The 17,460-nt window shown below is 36.3% G+C and overlaps 1 protein-coding gene across 7 annotated transcripts in view; it reads left to right on the top strand.

The window, feature by feature from the left end:
• METTL4 (methyltransferase like 4) overlaps window positions 1-17,460 on the top strand; it is a 526,668-nt gene that overhangs the window by 430,229 nt on the left and 78,979 nt on the right. For 4 of the 7 annotated variants that reach the window (XR_003793143.1, XR_003793141.1, XR_003793139.1 and 1 more), the window contains exons 12-13: window positions 3,666-3,782; window positions 5,189-5,261. The gene's annotated coding sequence lies outside the window, so the exon portion shown is untranslated. Of the gene's footprint in view, window positions 1-3,665; window positions 3,783-5,188; window positions 5,266-6,770; window positions 6,866-17,460 lie in introns of those variants that run through there. The other 3 variants (XR_003793145.1, XR_003793146.1, XR_003793144.1) reach the window with 2 other exon arrangements.

Raw genomic sequence — 17,460 nt, 5'->3', positions numbered from 1 at the left:
TTCCAATAATTCAAACCGATTGATGCAAAAAGTGAATTTACTGTTACTCTTCAGGAGAACTTTGGCCTGTGGTACCACTGGATTGTGTAAGTATCAGGAAATCATCTTCTGAGTAAATGGAGGATCTTTGTAGAACAAATGGAGGGAAAATCCTTGCCTGATTAGGCCATGGATTATCTTCCCAAGGGATGGCCAAACACTACATGTTCTGTTCTGGGAAGGCAAATTAAAAAGGATGTATATACTTCATAGATGGATAAATTGATGGCATAATAATATTTTACAGTTTGTCAGTTCCTGAGTCTGCCAATCCTTTCAATCCTATGTTTTGGCTAGAACATATTTTGAATTTCTTAATTTGCAAAGAGACTGACATTTTAGGATATTTAGAGACAGAAACAGTTAAAAGAGTTTTGCATGGTACTGATGAACCTAGTGGCAGGGCAGGAATGAAGACGCAGACTTAGAGAACGGACTTGAGGACACGGTGGGGATGGGGAAGCTGGGACGAAGTGAGAGAGTAGCATTGACATATATACACTACCAATAGCATGGGGAGATCAGCTTGATCCTTTGTGATGACCTAGAGGGGTGGGACAGGGAGGGTGGGATGGAGGCTCAAGAGGGAGGGGATATGGGGATATATGTATACATATAGCTGATTCACTTTGTTGTACAGCAGAAGCTAACACAACATTGTAAAGCAATTATACTCTTATAAAGATATAATTAATAATAATAATAAGAGTTTTGCAAAACTTATAGTTCCTGTTAAGTGTAATATCCTTTCCACTCCCATTGTAGTTATTATCTCTAAAGCTTCTAGCCTTCCTTATGCCTGATATGGGCCCCAGAGCTGGCATTGCTTTTTTCATGGATTAAAAGGCAAATAGTAGAAGGGTTTTGTTCATACCCTTGAGCCAAACCTCTGTGAAGACTGTTGAGATACTTTTAAGACAAAGGATGGGGGATATTCCCCAAGGGAAGGCTGTGTATCAATAAGGAAATCTACTTATATCTTTCATTTACCTTATTTGAAACACAAAAAGAAGCCACTTCCAAATATATTTATATGGACTGTGTCTCAAAAGACCAAGCCAGTAGGATTCCTGAATAAAAGGTACTTAAGTAGGTGATATGTATGTGATTCTGAATTTTTCCCAATTTAAGCATTGACCTTGGCCTACCTTGCTTAAGCATAGTGATAAAAATCTATGAGTTTCATTTGTTCCTCTGATAAGAAAAAAGGCAAATAAAGTAACAAAAGGCAATAAAATTAGTAGGAAAAAGATAGGGGATAATAAAAATTCTAATTAATGAAATTAAACATGACATGAAATTGCTAGAGGGAGAATATAATTAAATAAACCAAATATAGAAAAAAGACAGGTGAGTACTAGGATATAGTGCTGTGAGGCAGAGATTATATTCCTTTAGGTCACTATTGTATCCTTGATAGTTCAATAGAGATTTATGAATGTAAACAATGACATTAGTAAATAAAATCCAAATGGGCTAAAAGGGAAATATTAAATGTAGTGTCTTTACGTAAATATAGCTCAGCCTCTTTTTTATTATTACCCTCCAAACCCAACCAAGGAGACTTTTTAGACATTTTTTTCTATTTGTCCCCACTCCCCTTGAAGTCGTAAAACCACAGATATACTATATTCTGTTCATGTACTGTGACCCTTTGCAGGGCCACAAACTACTGTAATAGCTAAGATGTTTTTGCCTCCCAAACCAATTTTTGCCCCATTGGGGGAGATAATGATTCTGTTAAAAATGCATGCTTTATGGAAAGCAGCATTTTAGAGTGAATATGGCTTGAAAGCCACATAAGGCCTGAATCTGTTTCTGAGCATATGGGGAGGTTACTCGACCTCTCTGAATCCCAGGATAATAATATCTACCTTTTACGTTTATTGTCAATGTAAGTTTATTTTAAGTTTATTGTCACTGACTGGCATATGTATTGACATTTCATAAATCATAGTCTCTTACACACTGTGGTGTTTTCAAGGAAGTGGTGAAAATGTTTAGCAGATATGCCAACCAGTAGTCTTCTCTGAAGGATGGATGGTACTCCCCTGAGAAGACCCTTAAAGCGTACATTTTAATAACCATGAGCTGAAGAGCAAGACCAAAACTTTTGCCTTCCTGCCTTTTGCCTTAAGCTCTGACCAGTCTAAATTGATGCACGATGTAGGTCCAGAGTGAAATATCTGCAAAACACCTTTCTTTAATGAATGCACTGAAGCCTAATATGTAGCTCAGATTAGAGCTGAGAGATTGTGCCTGAATCTGGTTGAAATGTTTCACTTACCGCTGCACACAGCAAAGGCAGTCCTCGAGACACTCCTTTAGAATCTCTACCGCTCCTTGGACCAAACTGGAAAACCATTACCTTATACAGTCCTTTCTAGTCTTCAGATTTAAGCATCAATTCATGGACAGTTCATGTGTTGCGTTGAATTTCTATTTGCTTTGATGTTCCTATACTTTAACGTGGTTGATACTTTTGAAAACAAATTAGAAATCAGCGTAGTTGACTTGCTTTATGAACACAGAAATTAACCTATTGGACTTGCCTTTACCCAGTTGCTTGGTAAGTAGGAGCTTCAGTTGATAAACTTCACAACCTAGCAGCCAGTATAAATATTGAATCCAATAGTATAGGAGAGCTTGGGCTCTAAGTCAGGAAATATTTATTTCAATGATATTTTCTCTTTCTAATAAAAAATTAGAAATGTTCATGATTAATTTTTCTATTCTCACATAACTACAACAAATCATATGATGTGAAAAAGAGTGAAAATTGCAGGACAATGGAGTGGAATAGATATTGAAGTTGCAGCTGTTGGCAGGTGGGATAGACATGTACCACTCTGATGCTGTCTTACCACTCATTATTTTCCATTTCTCACTCTGCATTTTGTATAGATTTGTGTGTGAAAATACTATACAGTGAATACTATATAGGAAAGTACTTTTGTCATGATATATGGTAGAAAACAATCTTGATCACTAGTGATAAATTATGCCATGGTCTTCATTAAGGATCATGTAATAAGTTAGAGGTCACACAAATGAGTTTTTCTTTCTTATTTCAAAGTACTATTCACTCCAAGGCTTCCATGGATCTTTTAGGAAATGAATTCTAATAATGGTTGACTGAGTTTCACAGGAGTGCCAAGTGGCAGTAAAAAATTTTATGTAGGTATACAATTCCTTGAATGATTTGAAAAAACAAAAACATATCATAGGTAATAGATACATGGCTAAATTCAGAGCATTCTGAATAATTAGTAATTCTGAATAATTAGTGGTGCATGAGGAATGACCTCGGATGCATAGATGTTACAGAGGCGAAGAGAGCTTGTTGTTGAAACATTTTTATTGGTATAAACAACAAATTGTCTCTTGTCCAAGGATGTACTAAGTATAAGCATGAACCAATGTATTACTTACTGTCTTTCTTGAAGCAAAACTTGTTTTTGGCAATTGACAATTTCTATCCAGTTTCCAATTTGTGAAACATAATTTCTTGAATTCTATAGAGTTTTTACCTTTCATGTTCAGAGTCTACGTGAATCCTTTAAGTTTGCTGAGGTCTTTATAATCTGAAAAGCACAAAAAAGGTTTATTTATTTTAACATCATCAGGATGAAGAATTAGCTCCATTGTTCCAAAATGGCCTGCTTCTGTTCACAAGAATCATGGTAAGAAGACATGCCCCATGACTTCTAGGGAAAATGGACATTCCTCCTTTGACATCAAAGGTAGATAAACTGGCAAAAATAACCTCAATTCTGCTTTCTTTTTACTCATTCTCTCTTGAATAGAAGGTGTGTTTTTTTTAAGATGCTGATGCTCCTAGCTTCTTGCAAGCTAGGAGCTTTCTGTAAATCAAGTTGCCATGGGAGGGACAGTGTGAAAATTTAGCAATTTGATATTTGGGTAGACTGACCAGTAAAATAATCTAGAATCAGCATGGGCATCTAGACTTTTCTTCTGAGCTGTCTCTGCAGAAATGTTCAGAGCTTTATCTATACATTTTAAATTGTAGATTTTAAATAAATGTTAATGGTGAAAGAGAGGATCAAGATCTAGGTAATAATGATGCTATGGCTCTAAATAGACTGGCAGTAAGCTGAGACAGATGTTCTTGGGGTGGAAAAGGGAGCTGCTAATTACTGTTCATAAGCATATGGCATATGATCAGTTAGTAGAATACTTTTCCAATATTGCATGTGACATTGTAAATCCAGATTCCTGAACAAGAATGGGGAATAGAGAAATGGATAGTTTTTTTTGTTTGTTTTGTTTTGTTTAGAAGAGGAAGCTTTCCAAGAGACTATCTCAAAATTCAAGAAAAGTGTAAATTTCCACATAAGTGTGAACGGAGGCATAAGTTCCATTTAGTGGATGCATTAGGTTGATGACCTTATATGTGGAATGACTATAAAAGTGGGAAAAGAGATAACTTACCCCAGGTGTCCTTGCTTTTTTCACATTGGCACTTCAGGATATTCACTGCAAATTCTCCAGGCTAGAAACTGGGATCTATTGAGGTAGAAAGTCCAGACATTGAAGGACACTTAAAACAATGAAGCCCTGGGAAATAGCCAGTATCCTACATGGAAATGAGTTGCCGTGACACTAGTTTGAGCACATGCCAGAATGAATACCTGCAGGAGACAAGCAGCTGCTGTCTGGTGAGCTGGGATGGCAGGACTCTGAGAGGGCAGAGGAAGCAACATATGGACATAGCATAGCAGAACTCAAAACCAAATAAAACAAGGAAATAATAGCTTCAAACAGAAAAACAAAGTGTGTGCCCCTGGCACAAGCCAAGTAGCCTTTGGGGACTTCAGCTTCATCCAGAATAAAGAACCATGTTCTTTATAACCTCATCTTGAAAACAAGCTGTTGATAAATTAGTACACAATAATAGATCCATAGCAAGGAGAAATTATGAAGTTTGGTGACATCATCCTGTGTACCTTCTGACAGTCTTAGAGAAGTTCATTTCTGGAGTCTTTGATGAGACTCATGTCTACTGATCTAAAAAGTAAGCTGGTAGCAAGTTGTATTTATTGTTAAACTAGTGCAGGAAACATGGATTAGAGGATCAGACTAGAAGTCACAAACTTGCATTCATTTTCTTGTTTCTATTACCTTGCAGGTAGGCTTTGGGCAACCACATTATCATGATCATCATCATCACCATCGTCATCGTTGCCCCATGAATCGAGAACGTAGGTTTGTCAGTCTCTGCTTTAACACTTGAAACATATTATTTCATTTAATTTTTGCAAATGACTATGTGGTAGTTATCGGTATTATAATCTCTGTTTTATAAATGAGGAAATTGAGACTCAGATTGAATAACTGGTTCAGCTTCACTTAACCACTAAGTAGCAGAGCCAGCATTTGGTCATCTGACTTCCAAAGTCCATGGTCTTAATCGCTATCCTGTACTGTCACATGCCCTCTCTGAGCTTCATTTTATTCATCTGTTAAATGGAAAGCTGATCTAGACAATCTCTAAACAGCTTCTTTCAACTCCAAATTCTAATTCTTAAATTTCTTCCAACTTCCCCACCACTACCCCACAATACCCCTTAGGATATCTCAAACCCTAAAAATGACCACCATCCTTCCTTCCCCTCCCCGTTCTTTTTAACAGGAGACATTTTAATTTTCTTGATATTCTTTTCCATGCCAAATTACATAGGGCTCATTATAACTCATGTGACCACCTCCCCATCTCCAAGGAATTCACAATGAAATTAGGAGATATAAATAGTGTTAGGGCAGATCCTGGGAGCAAGTTGGGTTCCTTAGAGGCTGTGAAAGCTGATGTGCTAATCCAGCAAGTCCTCCAGGGGACCAGACCTGGGAGATGTGTGTCACCTACAGCTGCCTGATTTGCAGCCAGGATATTTGTAATGAAACTAAAATATTGAAAGAGCAGGTAACTCAGGTACAATGAGCTGAAGTCAAGGAAAGAATTATATGTTAAAGTAATACATTTAGACATCAGGTAAATATATTAAAAATCTAGAATAAGGTATTGGTTTTATAGTTTTACCAGTTTAGATTAGCTGCATTCACAGCAGAAATCTCCTGAACAACAGTTTGACTTAATGCCATTTCTGCTGTGTAGACTTTACTTGGGGAGTCTGGACAGTGTCATTTGCACAGTTAATAAATGATTATGCTAAGAAATGATGGCTTGGGAAATCTCCTCTGTGCTTTTCAAATTACCAACTGTCCTTAAAACATATGGTACTATGTAATTTCCTGATATTAGAATTGAAAAATACAGATGTGCCTGGGAAAAATGAACATAAATAATTGTAAAATAAGGTTTCTTAATTATTACACTAGACTCTAAATTGAAGATTGATTTCACCAGTGACTTTATAATGGTCTATACTAATCAGATAAGATTAGCTGGGAAGTGGTACCAGATACTCCAGTTTATAATCTGCAGTACTATCCAATAGAAACTTTTGTGGTGAAATAAATGTTCTCTATCCATTAGTCACATATGGCTATTGAGCACTTGATGTGTGATCAGTGTGACTAGGAACAGAATTTTAAATTTATTTAATTTTAATTTAAATTTAAGTAGCCACATTTAAATAGCTTACTGGCTACTGTATTGTACGGTGCAGAGCTAGAAAGATGCTCATCATAAATGTATTTCTGGACCATGTATTGTCTTCAAGTTGAGACAGCAATTCGTTTTTTTATTGCAGAGATTACTCAGTGGATAATATAAATAACAATCCTTAAAACAAACGAAAAAGGAGCATAAGACCCTTTTGTGTCCACGACTTAATTGCCTCTTGCCAAAATAGTGAGTCTATTTATTCACCTTCAAGTTGGTCTTAGAGAAGTCCATCTGTTCTCTGGAAAAAGCATGTGGTTAAAATAGTTGGTTGACAGAACTTTTCATGTTTCCACTTCTTTTGTTATGTAGAACTTAGAACGTTTTTTTTTGGGAATTGTATTTATTTCAGACAGAGGTATAATAGTACTCTTGAAAATATTAGATACAGTCATCTCTTGGTACCTGAGGGAGATTTGTTCCAGGACCCCTGTGATACTAAAATGGGTGCTCAAGTCCTTTATATAAAATGGTGTAGTATTTGCATATAAGCTACACACATCCTCCTGTATAATTTAAATCATCTCTAGATTACTTATAATACCTAATACAATGTAAGTGCTACGTAAAGGGTTGTAAACATAAATGGTATGTAGATAGCTGCGTGTGCATGGCAAATTCAAGTTTTGCTTTTGGAAACTTTCTGGAATTTTTTTCCCAAGTGTTTTCCATCTGAGGTTGGTCAAATCTGTGGATGCAGAACCCACAGATATGGAGGGCTGACTGTATTTAGGAAATCTAGCAAACGGCTAATATTTATTAAAGTTCTACCGTTGTCTCAAGAACTGCAGTTTTCACAACCCTGTGAGGTAAGGTTCTCCCCATTTGACAGATGAGGATGCCAAGGCCCAGAAAAAGTAAGTAACTTGTCAAAGGTCACAGGGCTATTAGTGGCAAAAACCAGGACTCTGAACTCAGGCAGTCTGGCTTCTGTGGCCAAGGCCTCAAGCACTAGCCTGTGATGCTTTTCATTCCCCTGTGGCTGACTGCCCTCTTCCACCTCTGTTCTTATACCTCACCCATCCCTGAGCTCTTCGGGTAGAGAATGGTGGAAATAAGGCTGAATATTCTAGTTCTTACACTGACCATGCACAAGGTAGCTGACCTTGAAGAAGCCTATTTCTGCCTTCTCTTATTTTTGTATATGGCAATTACGATGTACTTGGGCCTATCCTGGATACCAAGAAGCCACTTAGGATGTGCTCAGGGCTGTTCTGTCTACAATGCTGTGAGACAGGGGTATCACGTCTCCTTGAGGTGGATCTAGCTGAGCTTCTGTTAAGAGACACTGGGAGCAAAAGCTGCAGGGACCACAGGAGTGATGACTGGGCTGAGACAATCTTGGCTATGCTGAGCGTCCAGGTTTCAGAAGCCAGGAAAAGCACAGAACTATGGTTCTGCATAATGGCAACCTGCCCTTAGTGTCCGGGGAAGCTTCTGGAAAATTCCCACAAGAGTTTATGGGCACCAGCATCCTGAGACTGAAGATTATCCAATCAGCCATTTCACACACCATGTTCTGGTGAGTTATCATCCACCTTTTCTCATTCTAAACAAAGGAGAGTCATGTTCATAGAGGTCTGAGCCCACAGGCAGTATTAGTTGAATGGTAAGCTAGAAGATGTGTACTCCCCGTTATTTCTTAAAAACACTTGTATTTTTAAAAATAATATATTAAAGCAAGTCTAGTAAAAAATTAAAATTCCACATTTATTAGAATGCACAAATTAGAATAAGGGAAGTAAGGCAACATTTTAAAGAACATTTTAGTGTTATTAAATGGCTGGGATTCTAGAGGCACTGGGGGTTTGTTTCATAACACGTGTATTCGTAGCGTTTGTGATATGTCTCTTATCATTTCACATCACTAATACATATAGACCAATAACCTTGGGATATGCAGGAACATTTTTATCATCTCATTGCTTTATTTATGTTACTGACTGTCCCACTAGACTGTGAACCTTGTGAAGGCAAGGGCTTCATCTTATTCATCGATGCTTTCCATGTTGTCTGTCACAGGGTTTGAATGAATGACTGAAAGGATAAAGGGCTGAGCAGAATAACACCAATATTTCTGATGTTTATAGGGATTTTAGGAGGGGAGATCTGAGGGCTATGATACAAAGGTGATGTTCCAGGAAAATTATTTGGAACATTTGTAGAAGGGTATGTATACATGGGGACCATTACACTATTTAAAGAGATGAAACTAATATCCCCCAGTGCCTCCTCTGCTTTCATTGATTTGATTAAACGACCAGGTTTTTGCATCCTGCAGCACTCTTTATAATGCCAAATGGGTCATAAATGTAAAAATTTGTGCATAACTGTTGTAATGATAATCTGTAGATCCTATTGGATAGTCTTGGATAGTAGACACTCTTGTTTCCTGCTAAAATCACAGCCTGATTTCTTCCTTTTAAATCCTTACACCTCATTTCTTTTCTTGTTCTACTGCAGTGTAGAAATGTCAGTAGCTATTGAAAACAAATGGTGATGGTATGCATTCTTCGCGGGTTCTGCATTATAATGGAAATGCTTCCAGTGTCTCCGTTTAAGATAATGTTTGCTGAGGGTTTGTTATGCTAAGGAAGTTTCCTTCTATTCTTAATTCATTAGATTTGTTTAGTATCATGAATTGCTATTGAATTTTATAGGATGCATTTCTTGTATCTGTTGAGATTATAATTGACTTTCTAATCTGGAATTGACTATGGTGGTGATATTCATTAGTTGATTTTTTCATGTTAAACCAACTTTGCATTTCTAGACAAACTTAAGTTATTCATGCTTTATTGGATATTTTTTATACATTGTTTCAGTTTGCTAATAGTTATGGTATGTTTTGGCACATTAATTTATAAAAGTAAGCTTTGAAAATTCATATGTAAGAAAATTTTCTAGTTTCTTTTCTTTTTTATTGATTTCTAATTTAATTGTATTGTGATGGTGCCTATCACTAATTTGTTGAGGCTTGTTTTCTGGCCTGGCATTTTAATAAATAATTGATGTGTGCTTAGAAAAGAATTGTAGTCTCAGGGACTTCCCTGGTGGTCCAGTGGGTAAGACACTGAGCTCCCAATGCAGGGGGCCCAGGGTCCGATCCCCGGTCAGGGAAATAGATCCCGCATGCATGCTGCAACTAAGAAGTCCGCATGCCGCAACTGAAGATCCCACATGCCTCAAATAAGACCCGGCACAGCCAAAATAAATTAAAAAGAAAAGAATTGTACTCTCTATTTGTTGGATGTAATGTACTATATGTTTCTTAGAGTAACGTTAGAGTAACACTGTCCCTTGCTTGTAAATGTCAGTTATAGTGTTCAACTGTTACAGATTTTACTGCTATTTTTTTGTCAGCCTAATCTAGCAATTCCTGAGACATGTGTAACTATTTTCCATTATGACATTGGAATTTGTCTCTCTCTTGCAGAGCTTTCAATTTGGAATGATATAATTTGAGGTTTTGTTATTAAATGCATAAAGATTTAGAATTGTTTTAAAATTTTTCCTAATAAATTGAACTTTAAGCAGTTATTTTTCTTAGATCTAGTAATACTTTATATCAAAATCTATTTTATACAATATTTATAATGTGACACCAGGTTCTTTTGGTTTGAACCTGGTACATATATTTTCCATCCTTTTTTATATAAACTTTCTGTGTCTATATATATGTGTTTAACAGTGTCCTTTGTAAATGACCGATAGCTAGATTTTTAAAAAATGTGGTGAAACATCTTGTTTTTTAACAGAAAAGTTTATCTCTTTTATAATTACTTTAGATATATTTGGATCTTAAAGTACATCTTAATTTTTACTTTCCGTTTTTTGACTTTTTTGGTTTCATGTTTTGCTTCCTTTCTTGTCTTCATTTGGTTTGTTTTATTTGCTTTTTAAAAAATCTGTTGCATTTTTGTTGATTTATTTTTCTCATAGGCTCTTCATTATTATACCCTACTGTTGTGGAAATTACACTTTTTTCTTTTTTTTAATGACTATCCTAGATAGTTTCAAAGGCATATTTAAACAATGTCTGAAGTTGGTTAATATCTTTATCCACTACTTGAAATATATTGGACCTTAAGATGCTTTAACTCTAATTACAACTCCTCCAATAAATTAAAATCTATTTTTGGCTATTGCTTTTACCTACTCTATGTTTTAATGCCATATATTAGACAGTATCATTATTACTATTTTAAAAACAATGTCTTATAGATTTACCAAGACCACTGCCCACTGTTTCTTATTTGCATCTCAAGCTCTATGATAGTTTTCTTTTTGAGAGAAGCAGAACTTTTAGAATTTTCTTTAGTGAAAGTCTGTAGTAAACTTTCAGTTTTTGTTTAGCTGAAAACAAAATTTTATTATTATACTTGAAATATAGCTTTGCTTGTTTAAAATTCTAGATTATTACTTTTTTTTCTAATATTAATACTTATTGAACAGAAGACATTCAGTAATCTTCCATTGCTTCTGTTTTCTGTTATAGCTTTCAGTTTAATTCAGCCTTCTTTATATATCACACTTGCATTTAGTGTTCTACAGTTTCATCAAAAATACTGATGACTAATTATATAAATATAGATTATATATGTATTTGTTATTTAAGATAACTAGTGGGTTTTGAGGATCTGAAGTTTTGTATCTTTTTATAATTCAGTAAAATTATTTGTTTTTATTCCTTTAATTATTGCCTTATTCTGATTTTTGTATCAATATCTTTTTGGTTCTCTGATTAGACACATGTTAGACCTTCTTACTCCTTCCTAACCTCTTTTCTATTTTCTGTATTTTGTATCTTTGGGCTTCTTTCAGAATAACATCTTTGTATCTATCTTCTAGTTTACTAACTTTTTCTTCAGCTGCATCTAATTTTCCCTTCAGTCTATCAACCAATTTTTAAATTTTATTTTATTTTTCATTTGAAAATATATTTCATTTATTTCAATTCTTGCTGTTTAATTTATACACTCTCTTGTCCTTTGCTTATAACTTTAAGAAATGCTTTATTTATTCAAACATATGAAAAGTACTCATTTCATATTCTCTTTCTGATAAATTCCAATGTCTGAAATATTTGCTAGTATCTTGTCACTAGCTGGCTGTCACTAATTTCACCTTATTTGTTCACATAGTTCATGGCTGTTCATGATGAGTTCATAGTCCTTAGAACTTCAGCTGTGGGAATTCTTTGAAGCCTGGATGTGATTGCATTCCTCTGGAGAGCATTTTTGTTGGCTTCTAGTTACCTGATATCATTGCCAATTGGGGACTACTTGAAAATCTTTGTTGACCATATAGATAGCATGAATCCAGTCTGAAAAATGTAGATTTTTAGAGCAAAATTGTCCTTACAGATTATCAGGGAACCTTAGAGAAGCAGGCTTACTTGCTGACCCTTCAGTTTGGTAGATTTATTCCCGGTTACCCTCCAAAACTCAATTTTATGTGGGGATCTTCTATTAGACCATTCACTTTGGATAGTCCTTGATTTTGTTACCTACTTCCCATGGTCTCTGCGGCTGTCAAAACAGAAACTGAAATTATCATGGTTAAGCAGATGCTTCCTGGAAAAAGCTGGCTTCAGGCCTTTATAAATTTCCCAAGTGTCTTCTTTCTCTGTTTTCAGCTTCTGAATATTCTTTACTTTCTTGTTCTCCCAGGAAGTCACTTAAAAATATGTTTTCAATATATTATTAAGCATGTTAAGTTATTTTTATATTTTGGGCATATGGGCTGTTTGTCACTGGAATTGAAATTTCTTTTCTGAAGTCTCCGAGAGAAGTATTCTTGGACTAAGTGCCTTAGATACCACTCTGATATCCCATAAGAGGGTGAAGACAAAGCATTAACTTATTGGCTGATATTCTTGAAAACCAATTCAGTAGTGTTATAGATTTTTATTTAATTGGAGCAAAAATACCCTCAAGGAGCACATTATAAGACTGCAAGAGTGAAGTGCTGACATTGACAAGAAGATCATAGCCTCAATACAAATTGCTCAGTCTGGTTTGTGGAACTGCACCCTTTGCTGCTTTTAGGTTTTTTTTTTTTTAATATGAGAAGTTATTTGAGTTAAAATATTATTTGTATACACATTTATTTATGGGTCATCAAAAAAAGATTTAACATGTAGTTTTCAGCCACAACTAGGCTTATATAATATTGCCCACACAGTATTTTCACACGAAACTAAAGCCCAAGAAAACTGGAGAGCTCACCCTACAAATTCCCAAACTCAAAGCTATAACGTTGTTTTGATACTATGGTCGTTGCTGTGGAGATTTCTGGGGTTTTTTGGTTTCTTTTTTCAAAACTAAACGGTGAATTTTGAATGGGGTTGGGAAATAAGCAGCAGGTGCGTATGAGCTGCAAATATAAAAGATTTTCTTTCAATAGAGTTAGACTATTGCTACTACCTCGTTACCATGAGTCAAATGTGAATGTTTGTGTCTGCCAAGGGAAATCTCCCTTTTCCTTGTTTACTCTCCTTAGGTTAATTATTTTCATACAGAAAATCCACAAGGGATTTTCTCTGGCAGCTCCAGGGGCCAGACCCAGCTACGGAGAGAAATATTCCCAGAAAACTGGTAAGCACTTTGGGAGGTTTGCTAGCTCTTTCATAATATCAGTGTTAGGACATTTTCTATGTTGATACATTGTTTTTCTATTGTGATAGCCATAGAAATATTCATTAACCTTCAAATTTACATGTAGCATTGTTTGAGATTACGTTATATAATCACTGTTGTTATTGTATTATTAATGCCTAGCCCTTAAATCTGTTTTGAAACTGGTAGGATAAAATTGTAACTGAATATGTGTGATTTCTGTGGAAATACAATTACTGTTTCATGGCAATGTCAAATAATGAAAGTTTACTCTAACTGGAAATAGTAACTCCATTGATTCCATGACTCAGTTCCAAGACTGCCATTTTCTTTAGGTGAATGGGAAATCTAAGGTGTGAAAAAATGTGTAGGCAGTGTGGAAATACCAGTGGAGTATAAAATACACCGTAGTGTAGAAAATCTGGGTTGTAATCCTGGTTCTGCAGTATGTTAATGGTATGATTTTGAATAAATCAGTTTCTCTCTCTAAGCTAAGGTTTCTTATCTCTAAAAATGGGGATAAATGTGGTAATTAGGAGCAAGAATTTGGGGAAGCTAAACATAGATTTGAGTACTGAATCTACTCTTAATGAACTGTGTAAATATGAACAAGTTGCTTAGCCTCAGTAGGACTCAATGTTCTCATCTATGAAATAGAAATAGTACAGTGTCTGGATTAGCACTTGAAGTAATAAAGGATTTGTTTTTTATTCCTGTGCAAATACAAATTCATTTTTTAAATCACATCATTCTTCCTCCTAGATATTAGGCTTCCAGTGCCTCAGAGTAGAGTTGTTACAGCAAAAATGCAAAGAAAGAGAGAAAAGAGTCCATTCAGGCAGTGGTCCCTGAATTTACAATAGCTTTGAAAGAAATTTTCTGAGCCAATATTCTCTACTCTTGTTCAGGATAGTTACCCATTTCCTGGCTTAGAAAAAAACAGGAAAGTCAGAGAGGTAGACTTTTAAGTGGACACTGGTCAGTGTCCCAGAGACGGGGATCTGCTCTCACCCCACCTTGGGTGGAGTTGGAGAGAATGAGAGAACTCAAACATAGGTTATTGATCTAAGATCACCCAGGAGTCTTGTGTCACCTTCTAAGTGACAACTTGGAAATCAGGCTTCTTCACATATTAAAAACTCAGTAAGTGGTAACTTTCCTATCAGGTCATAAATTTGCTGAAGTCAGAGACGACGTCTTGCTTATTCACTCAATAAATAATTGTAGAATGACTACTTTTCTATCACTGGCATAGAGCAATGAAGAGAGCAGCCAAGGTCATTGCTCAAATGGAATCTATACTGTAGGTTCTTTACTTTCATGTTCTTTATATTTTTTTATAGTCTTTCCAGCAGTGCTGGCTCATAAAACATACAAGATAAATATTTGTTGACCAAATTGAATGACTTTTTCTTGTACCCAGATAGAGTTAGTAAGTCTGGAGACTTACTTATTCTTCTAGGCTAATAGAAAGAATGACTCTATTTACATGAAGGTTAATCTAAGACACAGCATGAAAAGCTTGAGAAGGAATTAACAAATTCTATTTCCTATTTCACTTCTACCTTCTAAATTGACTGTTTACTCCTCATTGGCACAGTCTATGAATAGATATTCTACATGACTTTTTATGAATGACCAATCCTTACACCGTGGAATACTTATGGCTATAAATAAAGATTGACTTCAAAATTACATCAGCAATTTAAGCATCTTATGCTGTACTAAAAAATAGATTAAAGTAATTATCATGTGCCATTTTAACCAGTAAGAAAAATGGCCACACTGTCATTTTGATAAATAATGCTGGTGCAAGAGAATGTGCATGTTTTAATTTTATCCCTTGGAGTTGCAAACCCACATCCATTTAAAAGTAGTCCAGGATGATACAGCAGGCTTTTTTGTCAGGGGGAAAACCATTATCATCTCTTTTAATAAAAATGCTGATGGCCATTTCTAAGTAACTCTTCTTCTTAAGTAACAGATCTGTAGCTTCAACACAGGGTTATAATTGATTATTGCACTACACGGTCTAATTAGACAGAAAACAGTATTAAAAATAGTGCCAAGATGTAGGTTTAAAATATATGGGGGATGACGCCTTACCACAATAAATAGTCCCCATACTGAGAAGTACCCCAAGCAAATTTTTAGGACCTTAATGCATTCTTGATCAAGACTGAAATGGCGTCTTATTTCAAACTGTGCATCAATTTTAATATTGACATTAATTTTTGCCTGGAAAGAACTTTGAGACATCATCTAGTCTGTTCTTTTACTTCTATAAAGGATCACAGTCACCACTTTGGTACCAGGAAATTAATTTTGTTTTTAAAGCATCAGAGAAAAAGAGATTTTACAATTTTCTGAATCTATAAATTACTGGACTGGGTAAAACAAGATCATTCCATCTTAATCCTGGGGACAGTGGTTCAGCAGAATGGAGAACCAGCAGACCTCCTCCTTGGCAGGCTCTCCTCCCTCCAGAACTGGGAGGATGAGCTGCCCTTACCCAGGTCATGTCCTGTTTGTTGCAACATCTCCAGACATGATACTGCTCTTGGCATATTGGATGTGCCTAGTAGATCTTAATAATAAATACAATTTCTTCAGAGCTCTCCTTCCGGAACGATGGTTGACATTGAATAATGTTGTTGGTTGGATTCTCTGTGAAATAGCCTCTGAGATTCAGAGAGTTGCATTCAGGAAGTTTATTTGGGAGTTTGTTTGGGCAGGAGAAGGTGAACTGAGGTGCTTCAGTAAACTGCATCTTAACTGATTCTCCAGGCTGCTCTGGAGCTGGCATGGGTCTTCAGCCTTGTCCTGAGTGCAGACAAGCAGTGATGCCAACTGCTCCTGGAAAGGAAGCAAATGTTGGGAAAGGCAGCTTCCTTCTGCAGAATTAGATTTCTGGTAATAGTTGTGAGTCCTCAGTTGCCAGCATTTCTGGAAGCTAAGGGAATGGGTGCCTAGGTGGCACACTACACTATCTACTGCAACTGAACATTTGTACCACAGCATCCACTACAAATAGACATTTGTTGAATGTATTAACTGTTACAATTTTTAAAAATTAATTAATTAATGGCTGCAGTGGGTCTTCATTGCTGTGCGTGGGCTTTCTCTAGTTGCGGCGGTCAGAGGCTAGTCTTTGTTCCGGTGCGCAGGCTTCTCATTGCGGTGGCTTCTCTTGTTGCGGAGCACGGGCTCCAGGCGCACGGGCTTCAGTAGTTATGGCCCGTGGGCTCAGTAGTTGTGGCTCACGGGCTCTAAAGCTCAGGCTCAGTAGTTGTGGCGCACGGGCTTAGTTGCTGCGCGGCATGTGGGATCTTCCCGGACCAGGGCTTAAACCCGTATCCCTGCATTGGCAGGCGGATTTTTAACCACTGTGCCACCAGGGAAGCCCTTAACTGTTACAATTTTTAAAGAGAGTTGCTTCCAACAAAACAGGGACAAGACATAATGAAATACTAAAAAATGTGGTTGGAAAATAGGGATAAGGATGAGGAAGCAGCTTGACGATAATATGGAAGAGTTTGAATTTTCTGATATCCACGTAATTGACATCAGAGGAAGAAGCAAGAATTGTAGCAACAAGGAGGCAGATAGGAGGGACTTGGGCAACCCTTCCAGTGCTCCAGACTCATTTTCTATTTATAAGACAAAATGACATGATTTTTGTCCTTCCATCTCCATGTTGCACTGTGACTTCCTTTCTGACATTTGCTTTTCTTTATTCACACAACATGCTTCTTAACATCTACACTTTTGCTCCTGTAGCTTCTTTTGCCTACAATGTCTTCTCCATCCCTATGAATTTTCAAACATTTATTTATCATTAAATAAACATTTAGGTGAAGCGTTTGCCCTTAAAGATATTCCTGCTTACTTTCGTCCTGATGCTGGGTAGACCTTTTGGTGGTCTCCCTATTGTATATGCTCCAGTAATTTCTCTGCTTCATGTTTGACCCTCCCGCTCAGACTCTAAACTCGTTAAGAGCAAGCAGTCATGTATCTCTTTGAATAACTATCAACTGATATTGTGTCTAGCAAGTGGTGGTCACTCAAAACTGTCTTTTGGTTGCATTAATGAATTACATGATACTTAGGTAGGATTCCAATTGTTAGAAAGGATTCAGGGGATAATGTAATTTAGCA

This window comes from Monodon monoceros, unplaced genomic scaffold (assembly GCF_005190385.1).
Source record: "Monodon monoceros isolate NGI ecotype Baffin Bay Population unplaced genomic scaffold, NGI_Narwhal_1 Super_Scaffold_1, whole genome shotgun sequence".
Classification (NCBI taxonomy): Eukaryota; Metazoa; Chordata; class Mammalia; order Artiodactyla; family Monodontidae; genus Monodon; species Monodon monoceros.
Note: the sequence above shows the minus strand (reverse complement) of the source record. Positions and strands in the feature narration are given on the sequence as shown.